The following is a 14597-nucleotide window of genomic DNA, read 5'->3' as shown; positions in this document are numbered from 1 at the left end:
AACAAGCCCTATCTTTTCACACTGTTCCTTGCTTATAAATAGTTCAAACTCATTAATAACTTAGAAGCAGGTGATGCTTGGTGTGGTTCAATTACAGCTGCAGCATTTAGTGTACTACTACTCTCCAGCATGCCTCCATCGTGTACTAGCTTGTATCCAGATAACAGGCTTCTCCAGAGGGAGTAAAACCCTGACTTCCAAGCAAGAAAATTGGTTTTTGTCTAAACCAGAAATTTTAACATAAAAGCACTGCTGCAGGTTCTTTCTGGACACAGAAAAGCTGTGTCAGAAAAGCAGAAGCCAAGCCCAGGCCAAAGCTGAATGTACAAAATGAGGTTCCTATTTTGCAAATATCACCCGTTAGGCAGGGAACCTATTCTTCCTCCCTTCTGCCTCAGGTACTGCCAGCTCACATCGGAACACATTGATAGAGAAGTCAGACTTCAAATAAAACACGAAATGACCCATCTGAGCACTTTTGCAAATTTCTCTGAGGTCTTCAACAAATGTTAGAAGCTTACGTCATAATACAGCTCTTGCATAAGCTTCATCAAGGCACCTTCATTTAAAACCTACCTTTCCTGAGGTCCTTTTCCTGTCATCATTCCTACAATAAGCAAAGCCCATTCAGACCAGACAGCTCTAAAGAACCCACACAACTCCAATGTCTTGAAACAGCAGCCCAGAAAACATTCTGAAGGAATAAAAATCAATCCACTCCTGCTCCCTCCAAACATTACATTTTATTGTTTGGCTGTTAAAAACCTCAACAGCACACCAAATATACAAGCACCTGCCAGGCACTTCACTTCAAGATTCACTGCTGGGAATGAGCTGTTCACTCCTTACCCCTGTAAGGAGTTTGTCCCCATCCTTCTGGGGGGTACAGCCTTCCCTCCACCCCAGGTGCTCTAAGGCAGTGCCCAGTGCCAGGCACCTTCACAAACCCTGGCTCCACCACCAGCAATCTTCTTGTCCCAGAAAACTGGACTTGGAACAAGAAGAGATATTACTTCCAATTACCAGATAACCATGTTCTTGCCACAATGTAACCACAGGTCCAGACCAAAATAAAACAACAGCATAACCCAGCCTTATGTCACCCCACAGAATCCACAGAGAACCCAATGGCTTCTATTGGGAAAACTGTTAATGCAGCGGACAGCTCCTGAATCCTTTAATCAGCTGAATCTGATGAGTGCCGCTTGTACTTTGTCAATCTCTTAACATATCCACATTTCAAACTGCCTCAATGAAAGGTATATTGTCTCCAGTTGCAACAGACCAGATTTCCAAAATTTTGCTCAGCATTTCTAAATGCAGACAGGGTGCATTTCCTACTGGAATCAGCTGCAGTTCAATAAGGAGTTGATTAGGTGCTCACTGTGACTGCTCCAGAAGTCAATGTTCATATTCCCATATCGAAGATGGAACCCTGCTCCTCCTGGGTCACAGGGCCTGGGGTCAGGTCTGCTGCTCATTTCTATTACTACAAGGATGTAAGAATGGTCTGAGAGGAATATGTATCACCATCACTTCCAAATTTCTCTTTTTTCCAGCTCCTAAGCAACTTCTCAACTAGAAACTAGAAAATATCCTCTCTGCACCTGTTAGCTAGGCTGAGAAGATAACTAAAGGAACTGGATCTCCAGGATGAAAAGAAAAGACCATACCCTGCCTCCACCACCTCTATAACCATGGAACTGCTAAACAGCAACTGGTCCCTCTATCCACCCCAAAGGAATCCCACTTGAAATAGAACTTCTAACAACTCTCCTTTGCATATGATGATCCAGCCAGTTCCCCCCCATCAGTCCACCCATCTCCCTAGTTTGGCAACAAGGATGCTGCAGAAGATTAGAGTCCAGCTGGCTGTGAAGTGGTCCAAATCCCCACCATGAGTTCAGATTGCAGCTAGGAGTCTTCCAGCTATTACAGCAACCTTCATCCACCTCCTCCCTTTCAACCTCTGCCTACTTCTTGCATCCCCTTACTCACCCAACTTCTGATCCTGACCCATAAGCTCTCAGCAAATATTTATAAAGTTACAAATGCCAACATAACCCATAGCAGAAACTGAAAATAACATATACCCACATCTGCACAAGACATTCATATTTATGTTTGAGCTGGTCTAGAAATACCCATTTTCCCCCAAATAACTGTTTAATTAAAAAGTAGTACCTCACCTCAGTACCATAAAAATGGTACAGCAAATCTGCATGCTGTTTGCTTAAATCAGTTTAAAAAGCTGCTTTCAGCCCAAGCCCATCTAACAGAGCTGGGCTGGAGAGTTGTTTCTCTGGAGGTTAGTGGTGGTATTTTTAGGAAAACATACACTAAAATCTCTATTAATAGCCACATACAAAAATTACTAAAAGCTATGAGGTCTTTTTTTACTTTTTTTAAAATGTGCCTTGATACAAATAACCTTCAAAACCCTGAATCATCTGCCTGCTACCAGTTTCAGCCCAAGGGCTGTTATTTTGTTATTTTTGTACACCCAGGTGAATTAGCGGTCATACATGCACTTAAAAAGGTGAAATCTGGAAGAACTGCATCAGGACAGAGTTTTGGGAAAGCTCTAAGTGCAGATTCATCAGATTGTGCCTCAAAATCAAACCATCACTCTGCTAAAAATGACTCAGTTGTACGCCCCTGTTAATTTGGAAAGACGGTGCTATTGTTAGGAAAACACGCTAATTAGGATTCTTGTGCTAGTTTCAGCCTGAGTTTCTCTTCAAAATCTGCCTCTAGCAAATGCTGAATCCATTGCTTTTGTTTAACTAAAACAGGCTTATCATTTCTTTTTCCTTTCCTATATTTTACAGCTCAGATTTGAGTAAGAATTTCAGTTTACAAGCGAAAGAACTCTTGCCAAGAATACACTCATGTAACATTGCAATTTGACGGTTTGTTTTATTATTTTTTCCCCATGTAGATGTTTATTTGCAAATGATTAACCATTCCATATATGCATACAATATGCAAGTTAGTGTTTTTCACCTATTCTTTGTCTGCAAGGGCTTAACCACCATAAGCCAACCTGCACATTTAAAGTATTTTAAAAGTCTTATTTGTTGCGTTAGAGCTGCAGAGTTTTGGACGGAATCCAAGGGTACTAAGTTTAGCTACAAAACAGGCTCTTTTAAAATAATTTCCTTGTTAAGAAGCTGACTGCAGAGCCTCTGGCCGCTGCTTGGCATGGCAAAGCAATAAGCTGGGTGCTGCCAGCATAGGAAACGGCAGGCACGTGTGGTATTTCTCCCCATGGGAGGGAAGAAGCCCCGCTGTCCTGTCCATTCCCCACCTGTGCTGTTTGATGAAACACCCAGCATTGATCACATCCATGCTGCCTGCATGGCTCTGATACAGCGATTTAGTGCTGGGCAACCTCAGGGAACCCAAATCCACCTGCAGCTGGAAAGCAATTTCAGTCACTTAACAACAGTAAAGGGCAGGAAAAACTCCCTGGGAACACTCCCATGCCCCTTCCTGCCTAGCTCCAGGCTTGCTGGAACAAGTGTGCACAGAGCACAGTGTGGCAGGATGTCACACTGGCACAGGGGGACAGCACACTGGCAGAGACCCTCCTCCTCCTCCTCCGGGCTGTCACTTCAGGTGAACACCTCCCAAGGAGCCCGTCAGGGCCGGGATGCTGGAAGCCATCCCTCTGGAGCATCCCCGGGGCTTAGTGCACAGGTCACTGAAGGCACACCTGACAGCTCCAGCAGAGCTCATGTCTGAAAAGCTGTAAGCCACTCCTAGCCAAAGGAAAAGTGGGAACAGATCTGACACTTCTTCTTGGTAGATCTCTTTGACAGACCTCCACACACTGCACAGAGCTGCTGTCGAATGCCCAGAGCATACAGATATCCTAGGTTCTTCCCCAAGATTTAACTGGATTCAGAGCAACCAATGATCTGTAAAATAGCATGCAGCTGCATCAAGAGAAGTATAGAGTTTTCTGTAATGAATTTACTCAGTATTATTATTTCTTTTATGATTTCTGATTTAAATTAGCAAAACTGCACAAACACCCAACTCCTACCCTTTCTCAGATGTGACTGGCAGAAACAGAAGAGATTTCAGGATTTTTCAAAGGCTCATGCTTAGGGTCTCCTGAAAAAAAATCCTTAGCAGTTTGGCCCCAATCCCAGCAAATATGTAACACTACTCCAGGTGAGGTGATCTCCAGGCCATAGAATATTATATTCAATTCTTTCTCATCAGAAAAAAACCACACTGTAGTTACTTCCTTGGCCTCTGTGTAGAAGCAGCTTTCTTTCACTTAATCTCAGCTTTTATGAATACATTTATAACTATATTTAACTTTCACACAGATCATCCTCTACTAGGAAAACTGAACACTGTACTAATCCCAATTAGATTTGGGAGAAAGAATAGTATATCTATCTCTTTATAATTATTATGAGAATGTATTCAATTTGCTACTTTAATCTAACAGCAATTACAACTGTTTACTAGTTCTAAAGCACATCCTTTAGGAAGCCATGAGTCATATTTCATGCTAATCACTGTTTATTTGGTATTCTCTTCCAAAAATAAAGGGATCAGCTCACAGACCCTTAAACAGAAATGATAAGAGGAAAAAAAAAAATCTAATGAAGCGGTGCATAAGAAAGAGATAAAGCTAAGATCTTCCACACGCTAAACAGTTTTACAAAGCATCCATTGTAAAATTCATCCCCAGGACAAATGCTGACTGCAAGTAAGAGTGTTTAAGGCACTGCTTTGAAGCTACTTGGAAAAAATTAGCAGGCTGCTGGTACTACAAAAAATATCTTCCTTCAAGGAGATTCAAGCTAAGTTTCAGAAGAAGAAAGATTCCAGCAAAGAGATGAGATACCCATGAACAGACCACTAATGAATGCACTGTGTCTCCTGGGCTGTAAAACAAGTCTGTCTGCTCCTGTTTGGTGCAATCTGGGGATGATGATTGTGCTCCCACAGCAGAGAAATGCTCTCCTGCTTCTGACATCCTGAGGATAGCAGGTTGCTGTGAACACTTTGCATCCAGGATTTCTCCTGCTTTCCTTCCAGCCCCTCCATCAGCAGTTTTTTGACAATGTCCTTAATGCCAGAAACACAGACAGAACTTCTCCTTTGCTGTTGAAATCTACAGATGTGAAAATATCACAGAACTTGAGCAAGAGACTGATATATTATGATTGGTGATTGGTCTGGATGAATGAGCACCTACAGGTTGTACATCTCAAGGAACAACAGGGTTGTGTGGCAGGTCTGTGTGTTCTGGCAGGGATGTGACCTGAGACTGGCCTCAGCCATGCCGTGGCTGGCTTCAGGCATGGAATGCTGACCAGTCCCCCAGGATCTCTGTGTGGTGGCTGTGCTGGGGCAGAAGGTCAGAGCCCAGCCAGGGAGGATTAATTTGACCTTATCTGGAGTTGGAAAAGACCCAGCTGGGTATAGATGGAGCCCTGATGGAGGGTCAGTGGAGCTGGTCAGCCGATGGCAACTTTCCTCTGGGGTTGGAACACAACCTAAGATAACTCTTCAAGGTTGAAAGCCCTCACCTGATTGGGTGAGTGACTGCACATTCTGGGTTATGCTTTTTAAAAATATGATAATTCTTAAGTGAATCACATAATGAGTTTTGACATCACAAATACGCACTTACATGTTGACAGGGCTTAAATTGGTTTAATTTGTTTATCTATTTTAACTGGTTTATAAAATAGATCTAATTTGAAGATATCATTTGTCTCAATTTTATAAGCTGCTGCAACAGGTTGTCATCTCTAACCACCCATGATGTACACACACAAATCAGGAAACCAATAGCTGATGGATCAGCAGCGGCTGGCAGCCCGGATCAGCTCCATGTGGCACTGTGGTGGCCTGTTGTGCTTGTGCAAAATCAAGCTCCAGCTATTTGCACTGGTTATCTAAAACTAACGGGAAGCAAATTCCATCTTAATCCAATTACTTATGCTAAATTAAAATCCCTCACTAATCCTTCATCGACGCCTGGTGATTTTACAGAGGAGAGAAGCTGGGAGTTTCTGTAAGTGATGGGAAGCTGCACAAGGTAACACAAGCACAGGACCTGCTGGCTGCACACCAGGCAGGAAAGGGTGTGAACCAGCAAGAGATCCCTGGACTCCATCCCGGCCCTGGGCTGGACACAGGCAGCAGGTCCACACCACGGAGCAACCAGGCCCTCCGCTGCAGGCTGCACAACTGGCGATGCCACAGAAAAACAAGGAAAGGGGAAACTACAGAATTACTAAGGCTGAAAGAGACATCTTAGCTCATCATTCATTAGCCCATGAACCCAGCACTGCCAATCCCATCACTGAACCACCTTTAGGCTTCCATATGCAGACGTGACATCGGTGTGGCACACGCAGGGCACAAGTGCCTTAAATAAATAATTGTGGCTGCATCGTAAAATCATGGGAAACCTCAGCACACTGCAAAGATAAACAAAATCTTGTTTTTTGTCCTGATGCAAGCAGCTCCAACCAGAACTGTATGTCCAACCTGGGGTCTGAAACCCCACCCTGAGGTCTGAGCACGCTGCTCATCCCTCTCCTTTCTTAGGCCATCTGTCTCCAGTTCCTCCCAGCTGCTTGTGCATCCAGCCGGGCAGTGCAAGCATTTCCACAAACCCTGCCCGTAGTGCACTTGCTGTGGGGACTCACAGGCGTCAGTGCTGCCATCTCAACAGGCTTCACAAGACAGCCATTCACACCAGCACAACCCCCCAGCAGCCACCACCCACGCCTTTTCCACAGCACCAAAATAAACTCATTCATTAGAACATTCAACAGCATTTTCCCTGCAGAGGAGGAGGATGCACGAAGGCTTCTTCTGAAAGCAGCATCATTCAGTGCTCAAGTTGCTATTTATTTGTTAGGTGATGAGCAAGAAAAGGAGACATCGATGTACAACAGCTCTCTTGAGCAGTGTGTGAGTTTATTCTGAATGTGGACGACAGCAGAGCAAAGCCAAGAGGTGCTTCTCAAACCACAGCGACGCAGAGAACCCTACTTCCAATGACTCCAGGACCCAGCAGATTTCCAAAAAGACTCCCTCACAGAGGCCTTGCAGCACACAGGCACTTCCCTCATCCACCCACACTGATCAATGACCCAAGGCCAGCAAGACAACACAAACCAGGGGAACAACTCCAGGAGTCCACAGGCCTACAGCATTTTTGCTGGAATAAGGCAAACATGAAGCTTTTTTAAATGGCACTTTTCTAAAAGGAGAGAAAAGAAAAAAGGAAGAAAAAAATATTTCAGCCACAACCAAAAAATAATGTGGATTATAGTTACTATGCCTATCCAAAAAAGTGCTCTTCTGCTTTAGGAGATGTTGGTAAGGACATGACCTTTAATGCTGTGAGTTAGAGCAAAGGATGGATTTAGTGTCAAAGGACCATCTCCTGTGGAAATAAGTAATTACAGCAGAAACCCATCTTATGGGGATTTTTATCCAAGAAAAGGTTTTAAAATATAAACCAAAGGTGCTCCTGTTAAGTACAAGCCCTAGAAAATACCTGGAGATTTCGCTCTGATCACCATAGACTGTGTTCAGAATTAAGAAATACTCTCACAGTTAAAAAGAACCTGTTGGAGTTTAGGATTTTTCTTTTTCTCTTGGGGAATCTTCTCCTATCTGCTAGCTAAGAGATAGCAACTACCAGTACTGAAGAGAGACAGAAGAAGTGGCCGAGGTGGGGTGAAGGGGTGCAGCTGGCTGCAGCCCTTAGCTGGGGCTTTGCTTTTGCGAAGGGCAGAGATGTTTCGGCATTTTGGTTCAGGGCTGAGGGGCTGGGCTCGGCTCCAAGCTCTCTCTCAGGATCGGAGGGGAATGATCAAACTGCTGCCATGGCTGAGCCCTGCCCATTACTGTTTCCTCTGTGAGTAAGGCTTTTGTTCATAAGAACTGGGACCTTATTAATACTCTACCACACTGGAAAATACCCTCATCATCTACTCGGGTGCCTCAGGGGAAAAACCTGGGACCCGACCCCCTCCCTTTGCGGAGGGCGTGTCTCCCCGCCTGCCTGGGGCAGCTGCCTGCAGAACCCCGGCTGCCGCTACCAAGCCCTGCTGCTTTCTGCCGCTGCCTTGGCCTTTTTCGCTTTTATTTTACACTTTAACCCAACACTGCACAGCTCCTGCCAGGGCTGAGGAGTTTCCTGCTGCGTGTGGTTTGGCACTCTGGGTGTGCCCGGCCCTGCCGCCATTCCCGTGAGGCCGCTGAGCTCTCGGCACAGCGCCCCCTGCAGGCGCGGAGGAACCATTGCACCGCCCTGCCCGGCCGGGAGCCAGCAGCGCCCCTGCTGGCCGTGCCCGGAACTGCAGCCAATGGAAACGGCTTTGAGAGCGGGAAGAGACTTTTGGGGGTTCTGTTCTTCGTTTGTTCTTGTTACCATTGTTGTTGTTTGCCTTCTTATACTTATACATACTAGTAAAGAACTGGTATTCCTTTTCCCATACGTTTGCCTGAAAGCCCCGCCTGAAAGCCCCTTAATTTCAAAGTTAAAATAATCTGGAGGGAAGGAGATGATATTTTCCATTCCAAGGGAGGTTCCCGCCTTCCTTGGCAGACACCTGTCTTTCAAACAAAGACACAGACCAAGAGCCAAAATCAAGCAGCAGTGATTCATTCAGTGGTTGCTAATCAAAGTGGAGGAAAAAGATTCCCTATCTTCTAGACGTCAATAAAAGGAGGTTTTGCAAGGTCATGTAGTAAAATCTTAACATTAAAATGAGACCTCAAAAACACACCAAGGAGAACCATTACAAGAAATCTATGCATGCATCCCTCGCTGAAATCATGCTTTTCACTGGCTCACAGACATGCGAAGTCACGGCAGTGCCTCAAATAGCTCATCTCTCTCCTCCATACATCTCAGTGCAGAAATCAAATATTTGGGGCGTTCATAATTCAGACTTCTTAAATCTCAAAATAAATTTTCTTAAAAAGCTACACATCATGCACTTCTTCTAAAGGGCTTCTTTTTTGAAAAATGTAATAAACCTTAAATAAATAAATAAAACATTACACATCAAGAAGTCATAAAGTTCAAACATGATAACCTTGAATTTAGTTTCCTGCACATGGTAATGAAGCTCCAGAGTATTGGAAATTCCTGCTACTGCAGAGAAAAATAAATTGGGCAGACACAGTGAGTGCTATCCCTTAGTACAAACGAACATAAACAAGATGCAAGAATGCAAAGCCAGCATGTGCGGCCAGCTATAATTTTCTGTGATTAGAGACGAAAATGAAATTTAAAACAACATCCCAGAGTGTCAAATTAGTGAAAAAAGTAATGGACAACATAAAAAGAGGATTTTTGAAAGTCTTACAACCTCTCATAAATATGATGAAAATGAAAACCAGACTCATCTTGGTATATTCAAATGGGTTTTGTCCTTAGCTTCCTCTTGCACCCACTCCTAGATTTTTTAAGAGGAGGCTTGGTGGGGTTTGTGAGGTGCAGGCAGGGTCCCAAGCATCCCCCTGCTCCCCTTGGGACACGGTGTTGTGGTGGCACAGAACCCACAGCCCTGCAGTGCCCTTGGCTGGGGCTGCCTCCCACACTTGCCCTCAGTAGCATCAAAAAAGAGAGGGATGATACATGACTGGGATGTTTCAGGCAGAAAACACTGCAAGATGAGCCCTCACCCAAGAGCAATAATGCAATATACTGCCAAATAGAAAAATATGTCCAGGAAAATATTTTAGGGCTAGAGAGCATTCCTTCATCCAAACCCAGATATCCTAACTGATGTTCCTACTGTGCTCTGGCTGAGGTCACCAGGAACACCACCACACTTAGATGAGGTGACACAGCACCTGGCCTGAACATACAACTGTTTTCCATCGAGAGCAAGCCATATCCAAGGCCAGGAGCACCTGATGAGCTCAGACGAGGAGGCAGGCTCATCCGTGGGAAATGCTCCAAAAGGGACAGTGGAAACACAGGGGTCAGTGAAACCTCCTCAAACTGGCAGACAGAGCATACAGACAGGTGGACCTGTACATGTGCAAATCCTCATTCCATTGTTCCCTCTGCAACCACAAACATGCCCAGCAAGGTGGGATGCTGGTACCTTAACAATGCACAGCGGGGCAAAAGGGCTATGGGGGCAAAGTGCTTCCCTGGGGAAACAAGATTTATCACTGTGTGCCATAACCAAAAATCCCCAGGCACCTGTTACCTCACTGGATGAGAAGCCTGATGGTAAAAAAGGCTACAAGGTTTGGAAGAACAATCTTATTCTGCTGTGGGGTGCTGTAGGAAGGCTGGGACACCAGCCTGGAAAAGTATCCTTACACTGAGCTCTCTCCCAGGCAGCTGCATGGCTTCCTCCCTGCCTCTAAGAAATAAGCAAGCTCTATCCTGAAAATAAGCAGGATTTGTCTTCCCCAGGAGGCTGTGAACAACTGCTTGGTCTAATGAACATTTCGACATCCTTAATTTCTAGCCAAAATGTGTTTCTGGGCAGCTCATCCCCACAGTAATACACTGCCCATAAGCATTCAGCTTCAGGTCTGAAGCCTTGCTAGCAGATGAAGATGCATCTGCTTCCCTGCAGATAAACAGCTCTGCTGAGGAGGCTCCAGACAACACATTAATCCTTCTAAAGTCAGCTGCAATTTAAGGTCATTAAACAAATTTAAAATTAACAAACCCCATGCAGAAAGCTAGTGTAGCGGGCTCCTATGGACTGTCACATCTATCAGCACATCTGTGCATCAGGCTGCTTCCCAACATGGTTCTTCATTATCCTAAGATCTAGAGAAAGCAGCCATCGACCTCTGGAGTCAGAGACAAGGGGAGGCAATATGGAAAGATGTGTTCTCTCCTTCTTCCCTTCCATCCCACACACCTTCTCTGTAGGACAAGTGGTAGAGTACCAAAGCAGCAGGACCTTACACCGTTGATTCCTGACATTTCAGATGTTTTGCAAGTATCTGCCTGTAAGACCCTGGTGAAGAGGCCTGTAAGACCCTGGTGAAGAGTGGAAGCTGCAAGTAGAGAGATGAAAACTCACTTTTTAGCCAAACAAAGCAATGGAGGCCACTTGTTCCATTTCAGAGAGGAAGAGGCAGCATTAGGCTAAAAGTTGTTCCTGAGCAGCAGATGGCTGGGGTGGTGGGTCTCAAGGCAGAGGAGGTTCAGATGGGCAGGTGCTACCTCAAGATCTCAAATACAAGAAGCAGCACAAACCACAAGACTTCATCAACAAAGGTAGTTAGGAGGCAGGAAAGTGCAACACCAGGAGCCAGATCCAGTTTTCCACAGAAACATTTCCCACCAAAAGAGCTTGAATACTTTTGCAACATTCTGAAAAGAGGTTCCAAGCCCAGCAACCTGCATACCTGTCCTGCATTCATGGCCATCCCAACAACAGCTTGTCCTCCTGTGCCCAATTCCCAAGGACTTCCAAGAGGCTTTTGCATGTGCCCAGCTATAACTGGTCGCAGTAACACCATTTCTAGCCCATAGCTCTTCATGCACCAAGGACAGATTGCATGTTTCATTGCATGTGAAACTGCTGCTCATTTACACTGGATGAACTGGTATCAGAGTGGAGACTTCAGACTACGTAGAGCTGAAAAAAAAATATGCACCTTTATTCATCCCTTTCATCTTTGCTTCAGGAGCCCAAGGGTCTTGACAGATAACTTTTGTTAGTTTATCATGTTGAGAGGGCAAGAGTATACAGCACAGAAATGTGTTCAGAACTGAGATCACATAGGGAGGAGAGCCCCTCCTTAAAGACAGAAGTAACCTCCAGCAGAAAATCAGAATAGATAGGGCTGAATGATCCTGTGAGACCACCTGATTTGCCAAACTGTCATGGACAAGGCTTAGCCTTTCCCACCCAAGAACACCTCTCAACTGCTAATGCTTGCAGCTTTAGCTGACAGTCTCTCATCGTTTCTTAACCTTTCATCTGGCAGCAGTATCAGTCATTACAGATTTTTCTTTTAAGACATACAGCTCCAGCACACCTGAAGGTGAAACAAAGTGGGAGGTTATGAATGCCTGGCTCTGTTATCAACCCAGTTCAAGCTACAGCAAGTCTCTAAACTTATTTTACTGCTGCCACAAGACTTTGATATGAGCTCTTCCAGGACAGAACTACTGGAACTCCTGCCAAATAGCACTGTGCAAGAGCCCTGCACAACATGCTGGAACCAAGCACTCGGTAAATTCTTTTTGATGGATGCCCTGGGGACAGACCAAGCTTTAAAGACACCCTACCACAACTACAAATCATCAAGGAAATACCACAAATGCCTGCCTTGTTATCTCTGGGTTTGCCCAGGAGGCTGCACATCATTGAAGGCTCAGCTGGCCTCTCTCAAGGAAGAATACAGGGAAGACCATGGCTGATTTCAGCAGCAAAACTGTAAAGCTTCTTTACAACATAATGACTGTGATACCTGTGTAGGTCAAAGATCTCTCTAGCCCAGAATCCTAAGGTGATTTTGTTCAGTCTTTGAGCTCATATAAATTTGGAGTACCCACAGTGAAGAGGAGTCATGAGGATCCACCTCCCATGGGCTGTTTGAAGTTGATGCCTGGCGGCCCTTGCACGGTGAGACAGCAGCCAGTGATCCCCTGTCTGGTCCCTCCAAGCCACACGTGGTTTTGCAGGTTTTGATCATATTCTCACTCCCCACCATCAGTTTGCCAGGCAGCATGAGCTCTCCTTTGTGTGCAGCTCTGAAGCTCAGCCCTGCTGCTGGCGGTACAGCTGTCACAGCGGCTCCCCATGGGGTGTCACCTGTGCAGAGAGAGACTACTGTGGTTCTGGGAGGGATGGGACATTCAGAAGTCAAAAGAAGTAGTCTCCTTAACTGAGAGAGGCTTAAGGTGACAATGGTAAGATGCAGAAAAAGAATAATTAACCTGTGATCAAATCTATTAATCTTTTTTTACTTTAGTTGTATCATTGAAGCCAAATGACATGGCTTTATGAGATGCTCAGCAGCATCCTGTGGGAGGGGGAAACCAGCAGAATTGTAACCCACCCATCAGGCTGTTTACTACATAAAAAACAAGTTTTGCTCCCCTCAGACATAAAACTCACAGATTGCTTCCCATACGTGCTGCAGCATAAAATCTGAGCTCTTACAAAAGCAAGGAAGGTGGGACAGACAAGAACCCTCCCGTGCTGCCTCCTGCATTGGGCAGAAGCAGCAGCAGGTCTTGCTGCCACAGGTTTGCTGGGGTCTCAGCCTGACCTGCAGCAGGAACCACGAAATTAACCCAGGGAAAAAGGCAACAGGCCTCAGAGGTTTTACAAGTAATGCCAGAAACTTTGTTCCAGTCCAGTGCTTTCCATGGAAAACAGAAGACTATTTTTCGCTTAGATTGAAGATAATGAGTAAATACAGAGTGGTGGGGACAAAGGTTTTAAATAAGATTTTCCACTAATGACTTGGTCTTGATAATTTCCATTTCCCCATCTCTACAGGAACACTGTCCCAGAGTCTTCTCCTGGGAAGCATCACATGATGGTTCTTGCACAGCACCTGGCAGGGTGAACAATCAGACCCCAGCCGAGCTCCCAGCACATTACTTTTCATAAATAAAAACTCTATTTGAAACTGTAAACATCCCTAATTTAGCATTTTGTTTAAAATATAAAAATCTTGAAAGACTTTCGCCAGAGAGTATTTTGCTTATAGATCACCACCCCCCTCCCCAGCAATCTGGATGTCTTCTTAGTGGTTATTCTTTCCTTTTTCTTTAGAATAGAAAGTATTCCTCAGCCCCCAGGAAATCTGTCTACACAGAAGGGCAAAAATAAAGAAAAATGCTTCATGGGCAAAAAAGCAGAGCTCTACAGAAACACATTATATTCTCTCAATAAAGAAGAATTTAAGTATTAACAAGCTGCAAATGTTAGAGAACTAATTTCTTTCCTCCAAATGAGGCTGTTATTCTTTAAAATAGAAAAAAATAGCATTTTGCATTGTAAATTACTTCCACTTCTGATCCATGCAGCCTCAACAAGCTACACTAAAATTCACAAACACACAACAATCTACACTTTGCCATGAGCCTGAGTATACATCCTCCTCCTTTCGAGCCCAATTCCTAGTAATTCTTTGAGACTTTTAAAATGACATTCTGAGCACAAAAATCCAGCAGCTTACTCCTGTCAGAAGGGCAACGTGGGAAATGATGTGCGTGCATCAACTTTCCAAATTAATTGGGGTTCGATGGCACACGGAGCAGCGCGGTGCGCGAGGGGAGCGGGGTGTGTGACCAATTAGCATTTCCCTGCTCCCCAGGCATGGAGAGATGTGACTGTGCTTCCCTGCCATCCACATGGCACCCTGAACCCAGGGCTCCCTTAATGAAACACACCGCCAGGCAGGGGCAAGGATTTGGGGGGGATTTTGAGAGGAAAAGGAGAAAGGAACCTAAAATATTGTGGTATTTCAGATTTACTTTCACTGCAAGCTATACAAAATGTATCCATAGTGGCACTAGTTGCTTGTTATCTTCATACATGAAGGAACTCTACATGAAAGAGCTATGCTCATGGAAAATAGGTTTAAGGTCA

The 14597-nt window shown here is 44.8% G+C and overlaps 1 protein-coding gene across 1 annotated transcript in view; it reads right to left on the bottom strand.

Moving 5' to 3' along the window:
* The window catches only part of HS6ST2 (heparan sulfate 6-O-sulfotransferase 2), a 127673-nt gene that overhangs the window by 68474 nt on the left and 44602 nt on the right, over nt 1–14597 (bottom strand). The gene's annotated exons all lie outside the window — the stretch shown is intronic.

The sequence above is a fragment of the Taeniopygia guttata genome, chromosome 4A, assembly GCF_048771995.1.
Source record: "Taeniopygia guttata chromosome 4A, bTaeGut7.mat, whole genome shotgun sequence".
Lineage (NCBI taxonomy): Eukaryota > Metazoa > Chordata > Aves > Passeriformes > Estrildidae > Taeniopygia > Taeniopygia guttata.
This window is presented reverse-complemented; position numbering and strand designations above follow the sequence as displayed.